General features: G+C 31.6%; 1 protein-coding gene across 4 annotated transcripts in view; it reads right to left on the reverse strand.

Moving 5' to 3' along the window:
• Positions 1-13,777, reverse strand: part of LOC148617416 (palmitoyltransferase ZDHHC23-like) — a 90,223-nt gene that overhangs the window by 54,216 nt on the left and 22,230 nt on the right. For 2 of the 4 annotated variants that reach the window (XM_088585021.1, XM_088585015.1), the window contains exons 2-4: positions 13,306-13,539; positions 11,762-11,839; positions 10,453-10,552 (exon numbers count right to left, since the gene is read on the reverse strand). The gene's annotated coding sequence lies outside the window, so the exon portion shown is untranslated. Of the gene's footprint in view, positions 1-3,168; positions 3,414-3,448; positions 3,480-10,452; positions 10,553-11,761; positions 11,840-13,305; positions 13,540-13,777 lie in introns of those variants that run through there. The other 2 variants (XM_088585016.1, XM_088585018.1) reach the window with 2 other exon arrangements.

The raw sequence follows: 13,777 nt of genomic DNA on the forward strand, positions 1-13,777 counted from the left end.
AACGGTCGGCATTCCAATGGGAACAAATTGTGCTCCTCTACTTGATGATCTATTCCTTCAGACTTATGAGGCTGACTTTATAGCTGATCTGATCCGAAAGAAAGAATATCGTTTAGCTAGATCCTTTAATCTCAGTTTCCGCTATATAGATGACATATTATCTTTAAATAATCCTAATTTCGGGGATTTAATACATCGCATCTACCCCAACCCCAAAGAACTTGAGATACAGGATACTACAGACACTGTGAAGTCAGTCTCATATCGTGACTTACATTTAGAAATCGATGGAAAAGGAAAACTATTGACCAAACTTTATGACTAATGTGATGACTTTTCATTTAGAATTGTCAACTCTCCTTTCATCTGTGGCAACATCCCTTCAGCACCTGTGTATGAAGTGTTCATATCACAACTCATACATTATGCCACAGCTTACCGAAACTACACAGACTTTTTGAATCATGCTAGAATTCTAACTAATAGGCTCCTGGAGCAGGGTTGTTTAACTACAAAATTTTAAGTCATCACTACAGCAGTTTCATGGGTGTCATCATGAACTTGTAGATCGTTACAGTGTATCCATCTTCGTCATGAAAACTGATTTATTCAATGTGTCATAGTTTTCCTTCCCTCTTTTGTCTACCCCGGACTAGACTTTTTATGAGCAACTCGGTGGGTGTTTCTAGAAAAGCAGAGGACGCTCACCCTACCGGTGCATCTGGTTCATGCTCCCAGTTTCAAATATTGTTTTGCTTATTTTGAAATTTTATTGTGCATATATAACTTTAGTTTCAGTGTTCCAGAAATGGGGCATTTCAGCGCACTGTTAAATTTTTAAAAAGGGCATGTAAGTGAAATAAAAAAGTGTACTAACTAAATGTAAGGTTTACAGTCATATACAATGTACATTTATCATTATCACAGAATTGGTAAAGAGGTATTTAGTTTATAAAATAAATAATCTGACAAAGCTTCATCACAATTCTTGGTGCAATTAAACTTAACATGTTAAAGTAATTAATGAAACCAAGAGTCTAGCGGAAATCAAAAGAATATAATCCAGGGACAAAGACCTGTGAGACATGGAAAAGATATACACATGACAAAGAACATAAAAGAACCAAAATAATACATACAAAGTAACTAAAGCAAATGAGGAACATGGACTTCATTAAAACATGGGAGCATAGATCAGGTGCACTGGTGGGGTAAACGATGTCCTATAATTTTCTAGAAACAACTGCCAAGTTGCTCATAAAAAGTCAAGTCCAGGGTAGCCGAGAGGAAAGGAAAACTATGACATGCTACACAAATCAGTTCTCATGGTGCAGATGGATACACGGTAACGATCCATGAGTTCATGATGAGGACCATAAAACTTTGTAGTGATGACTCCAATCTTGTAGCAACTTAACTCAGGTGCTGAACGATGTTGCCACAGTTGAAAGGAAAGTTGACAATACGGAATGAAAAGTGACATCGCGTTTGCCATATAGTTTACCATGGACCTATGAGTGTAGTTCAAGATACGATGCTGACTTCACAGTGTGTGTAGTACCCTTTATCTCAAGTTCTTTGAGGTAGATGTATAAAATCACTGAAACTAGGATTGTTTAACAATAATATGTCATCTGTATAGTGAAAACTGAGATTAAAGGATCACGATTAACCATGTTTCTTCTTTTGGATCAGATCAGCTATAATGTAATAACTAAAATGTTGTTTAATGTGATCTGCTTCATCTTGTTTCTGTGACTATATAACACAACTATGACCTGAGAAAACACCTCTTTACCTTTTATATTAAGGAACAATGCAGCAGCTGTACTCATTAAATGTAAAGTGTTACATGTACATGTATATTATCTTCATTAGGACATTTATTAAATAATTCAATAGTACAATTTTTTTTTTTATTCTTACCTACTGACCCTATTATATGACTTTAAAATAATTATTACTACAAATTGTTTTTTTTTTTTATTCTGACCTACTGACCTTATTTTATAACTTTATACTAACTATTTATAAATAATTTTTTTTAAAAATTGTACTAATAACCTTTTCTTCCATTAATCATGTGATTGTCATAGATCAGCCTTCATCATTTTTTATCAGTTTAATGTTTATCCTGTGCATCCCCTTCTTTACACATACTGCATTATACAATATGGTGAAATGTTTCAGGAAATGTAACAAATATTCAATATTGCTGCTTCCAAATTTCCAAAATCATTGAAAGACTGAGGAATAGTTTTTATCATAACTATTGCAAAGTAAACTTTTGGCAACTACATTTAAATTGCACTGTTGAAAATATGAAAAATGTTTGAAAATTGGAAGGAAAAATAACTGACACTTTGAATTAAACAAACATGTAATTTTGTAGTTTGTAATTTGTACACAAAGATGGTTCTACACAATTTAGATGTGTTCAATTGACAAGATTTGTCAGATCATTTTGGTAGTTGAAAGTTAACATAAACATATTATTGGCTGTCCATAAATGGTGGTAGATCCAGTGGTGATCCACTTGATCAGCTGATTGCTCCTTGGTGATTAAACTTTCCCTTATCTGTTTAGACAATTATTCAGATTTTTTGCTTTTGTATTGAGTTTAAACAATTTCAAATAATTTCCAATTAGCGAGAGTCAATCAGCTGAACATTGATAATAACCTTCAGTCAATCAGCTGTAGATGACAATGGTAGATCATTACAACAAAGGCCTTATGACTTTGAAAAAGAGACACTGAATGTCCAACAGTAGGAATTTGGTTTATGTGTACATAAATATCCAAGCGCACATTGATAAGACACAGAGCTCTGTAAAATGTGGTTCACTTCATTTAGCTACACTATAAACAAAGTGAGAAAAAGAATCCAACAGCAGCTAACCTTTCACTAGACAGGGAAATCTCAGACACCCTTCGAAGTCCCTTGGTTGGAGCCTTGTTCAAGAAGCTTTGGTGTCTGAGATTTCCCCATTTTTCACCCACACAGGTATTAGTTTTCTATATTCTTAGATATGACAGTCAGCAGAGCTTCAGAAGTAAAAGGTCTTGCAAAACGTCATGATTGGGCATGTAGTAGGCATGTAATAGAATCAGTTGCAGAAGCCAATAAAAGTGACACCATACTTAAATTCAAACAGAAGTCCACGTACATACACTGTAATACACATGTTCTTGCTCCAAATTTCTTCTGACACTGCAACCCTCCTTTATTTTTATAAATATTGATACATTTATAATTATATCGGTTAATATCCAAAGAAAAAAGAGGATCATGTTGCAGGGCCGGGTCAGAGTAAAAAGTAAAATATACGCTATATATAAATCACGGAATAATAATTGAAAGTAATTGGAACGAGTGACTTGCTCAATTTGAAAATAGCAATTGGAAGTATTAGTTTTAATAAAGTTTCCCAGCAGTACTAATCTTACCTCCAGACGTTGTAGGTACACTCGGGGGTATTTTAATATAGGGGAGAGAAACCCATTACAAAAGTTGTGGAAGATTTTTTGGGTATTTTGTTATACCATTCTTGAAACGGACCTTTTTACCTTACTTTGACTTAAGTACTTTATCATTACTATCTGACGGAGGGTAGTATAAACAAAATTTGCCGTTCTGACAGTCGTGACGAAGACTACTTATAAATATAGATTTCATGCTTCTTTACATGAACTGGGATTGTAATCAATAAATAAATATGACAAATGTTTTATATGATGACTGTCAATATTCCTATTTTTCATGTCGGGTCGTTCAAATAATAGTTTTTAATTAAACTTCGCAAAGTGTTTTTTTTCCTTCAGTTGTTAGAGTCTGGTATTGAATTAAGAATTGGTACGGTCTAAAATGTGTAACCCGTACCCGTACCAACTTTTCCCCGTACCCAAATACTATTTTGCCAATTTCTTCATTATTTCTGGCTATTTCCAGCTGAAAGTTGGAACACACATTTACAAAATGACATGATGTTTAGGCTAGAATTAATGATTTGAAAAATATTTGTCAAAAAATTTATTTTATTCGATTTTCTGTTTTCAAAAGGCCTTAAATGTGTAACCCGAAATTACCGTACCCAAGAATCAAAGTCCAGTATTTTTGTTATCTGTACTAATTAAATGCATATTTGACATTAGAACATCATAATATTATCAACATTTACATTGACGATAAATCAAAATCGCACCAGACCCTTTTTATGAGACTTTTTCATTCTGGATAAGATCGTATCCATTTTTGCTGGTACGGGGATTGACGCTAGGTACGGTCCGGAATACAAACTCAATCACTTCTTTTTTTTTAAAACAAAATCAAATCTTTCAAAACTTTACCGAAAGTCTTGGGGTGAAGTTTTAACCACTTAATGATTTTAGAAAAACTTAAAATTCGGACAGGACAGTGAGAAATAGTTAACAAATTGTTGTGTACGGTAACTTTCGGTTACACATTTTAGACCTTTCGACTTCAGAAAACCGATCAAACAAGAAATATCAGAAAAGTATACATCATTTTCTTGATGAGAAATGAATTTAAACGGACTTTTTCACATTTTATGCAATTTTCAGTTCTTAACGTACTGTAAGAATGAATATTTTAGCATTATTTGGGTACGGGGAAAAGTTGGTACGGGTACGGGTTACACATTTTAGACCCTACCTTAAGAATTGGATGTCTATATGCGTAAACCAAATGAATGGAATGTATTTGCATGCAGGGGTTCTGAAACAATACCTTTCATTCATCTATTTTGTGCATATAAACATTCAATTAATTCAGTTTCATTTTTTTTTAATTTTTAAAATAATTTGATCACGTAACTTTAATACTTATTTTGCAATTTGTTTAACCCAATAAGTCATAGACTTTATATTCCTAATAGTAAGTATAATATAGTCTCTGACACCATGAAAGAGGTATTTCGGCTTTATCATAGACGTTAATGGGACCAATATGGGTAAAAAAAAACAATGATATCTTATTGAGAAGTTGTGAAGGATATGATAACAGTTTTAGGTGTACAATCTGAACCTACAAGAATTTTTAACTTTTTGTGTGAGCGCGTTTTGTTTTTGTTTTTGTTTATGTAGTATAAACATGCTCTTTTCCTTTGTTATTTGTTCGTGCCTTTATTTCCTCTTTAAGAGATATAAAGACAAATCCTTAAACAATCAAATACAAACTAAACAGAAAGTCAACATGAAACGAAATCATTAAAAATTCCCAACGATGTTAGAACTGTCAAATTTGTCATGCAAATTTTTGGTCTTTCCCTCCGCGGGACTCGGACTGCTGTGACATCTATGGCAACACCGCCTGCACCGTCCAGCGCCCTAGACCACTCGGCCAGCTAGGCTATAAAATATACCTTTCGCTGGCCGGGTCATTTCTCCTCGTAGGATTAATCTAGGACTGTAACTTAGATGTATGGTAGTACGGGACAGTTCATTTAGATGTTAATATGTAGGATAGAGGATCAAATTAATGATGCATGTCACAACAAATCAATATTATACAAACGTCTCAGAATGTGACGACTCTATTTGCTACACTGCTCCATCGGATCAAATTGATACAGGGAAGATAAATAAACGTATAGAAAGGTCTGAAAAATTCCCAACAATGTTAGAACTGTCAAATTTGCGATGCAAATTTTTGGTCGTTCCCTCCGCGGGACTCGAACTCGTACTGCTGTGACATCTATGGCAACACCGGCCAGCGAAAGCTATATTTCATAACCTAGCTGGCCGAGTGGTCTAGGGCGCTGGACTTTGTGCAGGTGGTGTTGCCATAGATGTCACAGCAGTTCGATTTACGAGTATAAAACTCACAAAGTTCAAGATCAAAACAGATTCAGAAGCTGAATCACGTACGCTGTGGGTGATTCTACCTTTATCAAAGGCACACATAAGCAAATGGTAAGGAGACTGAATGAAAATAACAAAGGGGTCTTTTCATCAAAATTACGCAACGGTGTTAAGGTGTTTTCCAGAAAATTAAAAAAAAAAATCCTGTACAATTTTAAATATGTTTCAACCTCCCAATAAATCCTTTATTTAAATTTTTCATACAAAAACTACATATGTATATACTCTACGATATCAGTCCATCGATTATTTATGAAAAATGTCATGATGATCAACATTCCTTAAATAGAAACGAATTACGTGACCAAAACATGCCGTCTTCATAAAGCATCAGAAACCTCAAAAGTCCAGGAGGACGCAGATCACATCCCATTATGAAATTTAACAGACATTTTTTAGATCTACTTTATGCTATCCAAAAAGTGCTGTGACTAATTTACCTAAGATTGTTAACATATTCAAATTTTGGTCCAAAGCAGTGTTTTTACAAATTTCATCAAGATTTTGCACTTCATTTGCTTTTCTCTAAGTTAAAAAGTTAAAGTAAATTAGTCACAGTAATTTTTAAAAACATTTAAATTTATGCGATCGATCCCACCATAAATCTAGTGAGTCTATTCTAAAATCCTGGATCCGCCCCTGACTACTGGTTAACTAATAAATTTTAATTTTAAAACACTTTGTTCTCATTTTATTAAAATTAAAACAATATAATTTTAATGAGCTGATTATGAAATAAAATAATCTTCAATATTACAAAATCGAGTCTTCTTTTTCGCAGGGACTGTTCAAAGCACTATTCCATAGGCACTCGAGGACAGGATATAGTTCTTTATTTATTTTTGAACTCTTTGAAGAAAAAAATTTGGATAACACATAAAAGCCTTAGAACTCGTGTCTGACCCGTTTTTATGTAATGTTAGCATTTTCGATACACACGCTAGCCTGTTTTTCTACATTACATTACTTTTTAAGTGTTTAGCTGTGGCGGATTTAACGGGGAGCTAAGGAGGCTTTAGCCCACATCCCATTCTATTTTCTTTTAAAATTAATAATCATCACCATAAAATTAAGTTACAAGTGTTTTATAGCTAAGGCTTATCTCATACAACTAGTGGTAAAATCAGTCAACACCCAGCGTGTGTATATCTGGTCAAAATATCTTTCTGTCGATTTAGTTCGCGTCACGTCACCCTCTAGAATGTTTACGACTATTGAAGCGCGTGTTTCGCATGCATGTCAAATGTTTAGGTAATGGATTATTGATAAGAGAACTAGCGGAATTAAAATGCGACTCCTAAGTAATGTATCTTAATATCACCAGCATTTTCTTAAATGATACAATAAAAATAAAAAGAACTATTGAAGAAAAAAACATAATGTAAATTGGAAAGTAAAGCCGATTTCACATCAAACATTTTAATTTATTTTAGTTGCCTTGCGAGACCCAAGATTGGTGGTAGTAAATTCGGAGGGGACGGAAGGGACGCTTGCGCCCCCATTTTTTTTTTTTTTTGAAAAATGTATATTTTAGTACGAAAACTTGATTTTCCACCAGTTTACCCCCCCTCCCCCAAATTGTTTAACAAATGTAAACAATTTCATAAAAAAAATCTGAAATTTGTGTTCTAAACCACTTTAGCGAATTACATGTACATCAACCGTATTATGGGCTACACTTTCTTGGCAAGGTACGTTCATAAGTTGTTGTTTGTTTAAATTAATACAAACTTGGAAGAGATAATGTTTCTACGAGTTGTTTTTGTAAAGAAGATACAAATGAAAGTAATTTTTGTGTTTCACTTGCCCATTCACAAGTTATTGGGGGGGGGGGGGGAACTGACCAAATTTCAGATTTTTTATGAAATTATTTACAGTTTGTACAAGAGCAGAGAGAATATTTCAGGGTTCGGGTAAAATGACATTAATGCCGAGCGGAGCGAGTTAAACAATTAGTAAACGGAAAAAAGTCACAATTTTGGTAGGGAAAAAAGTCACAGGAAACAAAATCACAGGATATAAAGTCACAATAATATTAGCACTCTGACTTGGTCTAATTTACTCGAAACTTTTGCTGTGAAGATAGATTTACTTCTGGTATAAAATGTGGGTAAAACACTGATTTATTGTGACATATTTGACTTATTTTCTTGCATGTTTTAATGATTAATTGTTTATATGTTAGTTTATATGTCATGTTTTTATTGTCTTTAAATAATCAATTTATTGAGGGATTACAATAATCCAAAGCATATACAAACAAACAAACATACAGATACAATACATGTGATATGATTATATGAGTTTGACAATTAATAAGAAAAGATGACAGTTAACATATTTCTTTCCAATTAAATAAAGTATCTTGAAAAGGTATACCCATGAAAAAAAGGTGAACAAATATGTCATAGATTTAATAAAATTAGAAATAGAAGTACAAATGTATTAAGATGATAATTCAGATTTGAATATAATACTTCTTTTCATGTATTGTGACTTTTTATCTATGACTTTTTTCCTGTGACTTTTTATCCGTGACTTTTTTCCTGTGACTTTTTTTTCCTACATTCAAACAATTAGGGGTGGGGGTTAAAACTGATGGAAAATTTGTAAAAAGTTCAGATAAAAAAAGGACTTTCTTTTTACTTTGAATTATAAATTCTCACAATCTACAAAAAAAAAAGAAACCTTGGAACAAGGGAATGGTGTAAAGCTCACTTGAAAAATAGTCATTATTTTCCTAAGGATTCATTATTTTACTCGTTTGCGATAAACACCGCTTTGGAAGTACAAGTACAAAGTACAAAGACGTTTTATACATGATGTGAAATTGTCTATGTATACATTGTGTGGCAGAGTGAAATGTTGATAGTTTATTGTGTTTTATATACTCATAACTGTTTTATATCTTTATTAATTATTTAACTGTTTTCTCTAATAAAAATCATTAAAACAATCAATGTTTTCTTAGTCTCTGTCTCTAGTATTTTCTATATATCACTATATAAGGATTAGTCTATATCTATAGGTCAGTTTATGGGTCATTGGTTTTGAGCGGGAATATTTCTTTTGTTCTGGACACTCGATTGAAAACTATTGAAGAAGGAAGCCATAATTTATTTTCTTTGAACTTCAACATAATTTGACTAAATCTAAAGTCTGTGGAAGATTTGATAATGCAATGAAGGTCAGTTTCTTTCCTTACAATAACAATTACCTTAATAGTTATTTTAATCATCTGTTTTGTGGAAATAATATTGTTTATTAATTTACAATATTTGATTGATTGATTGATTGGTGTGTAAAATATGTGTGATCCTGTGAATGAATGCTAAAACCTTATAAACAGATATAGATAAAGTATGAATAACAAATAATCGATAACAGTAATATTGAGGTAATAATAGTAATATATTTTTGTAAATAAAATAATAAAATGGTTAAAATCCAAACTTGTGTACTTAAACTTATAAGTAAAATTGAGGTGTTACAGACAACAGTATAACTATTTATAAACTTAAAAATACTTGAAAGATAAATTGTTTATTAAATATTCTAAATCAAGGGAAATAACTACGTTTTCATATTTTTAACACATTAGTTATTATTTTAGTATTGTTCCTTCAGTCCCGATACCGCAATTAATTTTCAAGTGCATTTCAATATACACATTTGAGCAGATTTAAAAATTCCACCGGCGCAAACTGAATAAAACTTCTCTGGCCTAAAGATATGTACAAACAGGATTTTATATATAAATTGTAGAAAATTTTACCATCATTTTCTGAAATTAGTACATATAATTCGGAGATGGGGTAAACATGACAAATGAACTGAGTTAAAAGTCCTAAATTTTAACCTTCTTCCACTGAACCAAATCACAACTTTTAGTCAGAATTGATTAATGAAAAAAAAATCCCATGTAATTTTAACCTATTTTCTACCAATTAGAGGCAAAACTTCAGCAAATAAGTTCCCAGCAAAAATATGAAAAAATGTGGAAGGTACCTACTACCAAAGTTGGAACTATGTTCGTATACAACGAAAACGAAGGGGAATTAATTGTGTTCTCGTACCTATTAGATCAATAAATGTGCCCAATTTGAATAAAAACTGCACTCTAGTCAAGATCAACCTTTTTTGACTTCAAGTACAAAGTTTCATCATGATTGGTTGAAAAATATATAAGTTATAGCAAATTTAGTATCAGTGGTACATTGCATGACTTGCATGTCCAATGGTCGAAGGAAATAAGGCCCCTCTAAAATGTACATTTTTTTTTAAATGCAATATTTTTGTGATTTTTTACATTGGTTGCATCATATTATGTGTATTTGATGCAATGAAGTTCAGTTTATTCAAGTTCCAGCTGCTTTAAGGCCAAAAATTGGGTTTTTATACATGCGGCCATGGTCAATGCACTTTTAGACCATGTATTGGGATACACATATGAAAACTCATTTTATGATGCTGACAATGACTTAAATTGATCAACTTCAAACATAAAGTGGTCTACACATATCAAATGTACATTGAAAACAATAAGAAGTAGTTTCAAAGCTAAAACTTACTCCAGATCAATTTAAACCAGACCTGTACAGAGCTTGTTCAAGTGCGATTGTGTCCGATATTAAAAGTCAGCCTTTATTTGGGTTTTGAATGATGAAAGATCTGAAACAAATGTAAAATAATGTAAGGTTCTAAGCTTATCAGGTACATAAGCAGACAGTCAGCTGTATTTTTCCAGTTTTTCTACAAAAAAATTCATTTTTGAAACCTTATAGTGTATGCGGAACTCTAAAATTAGGTGTTTTTGAGACATCACAAGGTATATACACGTAGTGACTTACATTAGATGCATGTATATCAATGGAATGAATATATTAGGTTTTTTTCACATTATTTATATTATTTACTAGCAAATACAAAAGATTCAGACCAATAAAACACATATCTGTGATTTTATAGATCCTAAGACAAGGCTGTGAAAACCCCTGAATTTGCCATATTTCATTGACTGGGTTCATAAAAATTACACTAAATTGTCAGATTTCTGCCTAAACCTTGTTCATAAAGTATGTTTTTTGTTGATTTGATGTTCTTAGTGTATAGTTAGAGAAAAACTCAAAGCTGTACAATATTTTCCTCATTGGTCTATATTTCATACCTAGCACCTTAGCAAAAGTGCAATTTCAATGGAAAATCCCATAGAAACCATATTTTTTATTTTAATTTCAGAAAATAGAGAATAAAGTGCCAAAATCTTATTATTTCATGTAGATTTACTGAATTCTTGAAAATAAACACCAAATTACCCCCAGCAAATACTAGCAAATACAATTTCTGATACCCAGGCAACCCCCTTATTAGATCAATAAATGTGCTCAATTTGAATAAAAACTGCACTCTAGTCAAGATGAACCTTTTTTGACTTCAAGTACAAAGTTTCATCATGATTAGTTGAAAAATATATGTTATAGCAAATTTAGTATCAGTGGTACATTGCATGACTTGCATGTCCAATGGTCGAAGGAAATAAGGCCCCTCTAAAATGTACATTTTTTTTTAAATGCAATATTTTTGTGATTTTTTACATTGGTTGCATCATATTATGTGTATTTGATGCAATGAAGTTCATTTTACTCAAGTTCCAGCTGCTTTAAGGCCAAAAATTGGGTTTTTATACATGCGGCCATGGTCAATGCACTTTTAGACCATGTATAGGGATACACATATGAAAACTCATTTTATGATGCTGACAATGACTTAAATTGATCAACTTCAAACATAAAGTGGTCTACACATATCAAATGTACATTGAAAACAATAAGAAGTGGTTTCAAAGCTAAAACTGTTACTCCAGATCAATTTAAACCAGACCTGTACAGAGCTTGTTCAAGTGTGATTGTGTCTGATATTAAAAGTCAGCCTTTATTTGGGTTTTGAATGATGAAAGATCTGAAACAAATGTAAAATAATGTAAGGTTCTAAGCTTATCAGGTACATAAGCAGACAGTCAGCTGTATTTTTCCAGTTTTTCTACAAAAAATTTTATTTTTGAAACCTTATAGTGTATGCGGAACTCTAAAATTAGGTGTTTTTGAGACATCACAAGGTATATACACGTAGTGACTTACATTAGATGCATGTATATCAATGGAATGAATATATTAGTTTTTTTTTCAAATTATTTATATTATTTACTAGCAAATACAAAAGATTCAGACCAATAAAACACATATCTGTGATTTTATAGATCCTAAGACAAGGCTGTGAAAACCCCTGAATTTGCCATATTTCATTGACTGGGTTCATAAAAATTACACTAAATTGTCAGATTTCTGCCTAAACCTTGTTCATAAAGTATGTTTTTTGTTATTTTAATCATCTGTTTTGTGGAAATAATATTGTTTATTAATTTACAATATTTGATTGATTGATTGGTGTGTAAAATATGTGTGATCCTGTGAATGAATGCTAAAACCTTATAAACAGATATAGATAAAGTATGAATAACAAATAATCGATAACAGTAATATTGAGGTAATAATAATAATATATTTTTGTAAATAAAATAAGAAAATGGTTAAAATCCAAACTTGTGTACTTAAACTTATAAGTAAAATTGAGGTGTTACAGACAACAGTATAACTATTTATAAACTTAAAAATACTTAAAAGATAAATTGTATATTAAATATTCTAAATCAAGGGAAGTAACTAAGTTTTCATATTTTTAACACATTAGTTATTATTTTAATATTGTTCCTCCAGGTGGAATAAACAACTTATGTAATAATTGTACTGTCCCTGGAAAAAACGAGGCCTCTTGCACCTCATGCGAGGTATGTTTATGTGTATTGTTCACATTTTGTATCAAATGTCATGTCATTGTATTGTCTTTGTATTGTGTCTAAAAAAGCTAAATGTCTTGCTTAATTATTTTGACTTATTTTATGTTTCATATTTTTCAAGTAAATCGTACAGCAATTCCGCCGTTTTGCTGTTATATATATATATATATATATATATATATATAAATATATATGTGCAGATTATTATACAGATGCATTCTCAAAGATGTGCATACTAAAATATAGTATTGATGTGCTTATATTGATCAGAATGCATTAAACTCATTTTGATAACTAGATATAGTAAAAATATAGAGTTTCGTAATTTTAATGGTGAAGATAGGAAATAATATGTCTTTCCTATGCATAATATGTATGTAACACAATTTTAATCGTGTAGCTTGTTACTTAATTATTGTAATTATTATTTCAGGGCCTTTTTCGTTTGTAAAACATATCCACATATGATGAAATAAAGAACCCTGACACTCAGATTACTTGTTTATTTTATTGGGAATTTTGGACCAATTTTACCAATATCTCCTTTACAGTTGGCTCAATTTCTCCTCACCTTTTGTCTTACTATAAGCACAGACATTTCTTGGTATTCATCAACAGGAGCTTCGGGTATACTCCATTTTTCATTCAATACATGCACATGTATATTCACACATATAATACTCTTGATATCATGTTATTATATGGGTCAAACAGCTCTTCAGAGTATAAAATAGCCATTACTTTGTTCATTCATGCTAAATGATTGGTGGTATGAGCTGGAACCCAACAAAGCCTTTGGTGCAACCTAAAATGTAAAAGAAATAAAATGAATCACTTTCAATATTATGCATCTGTCAAGTGGGGATCACATTTTTACATTTAATGTTCAGATTTGTAAGGTTTTGCAGAAAATGTTAAAAATACATACAGATCTAATTTTTCTATTTGTGTGTAATAGTTGCCAAGATATAACATATACCCACAATTAAAAACATTTCCTTACGTGTTTTTTGTCTGCCTGTTTTATGACTTAAACCCAAACT

The sequence above is a fragment of the Perna viridis genome, chromosome 5, assembly GCF_037379345.1.
Source record: "Perna viridis isolate PV_CMFRI_1.1 ecotype Kerala chromosome 5, ASM3737934v1, whole genome shotgun sequence".
In the NCBI taxonomy this organism is placed as follows: Eukaryota; Metazoa; Mollusca; class Bivalvia; order Mytilida; family Mytilidae; genus Perna; species Perna viridis.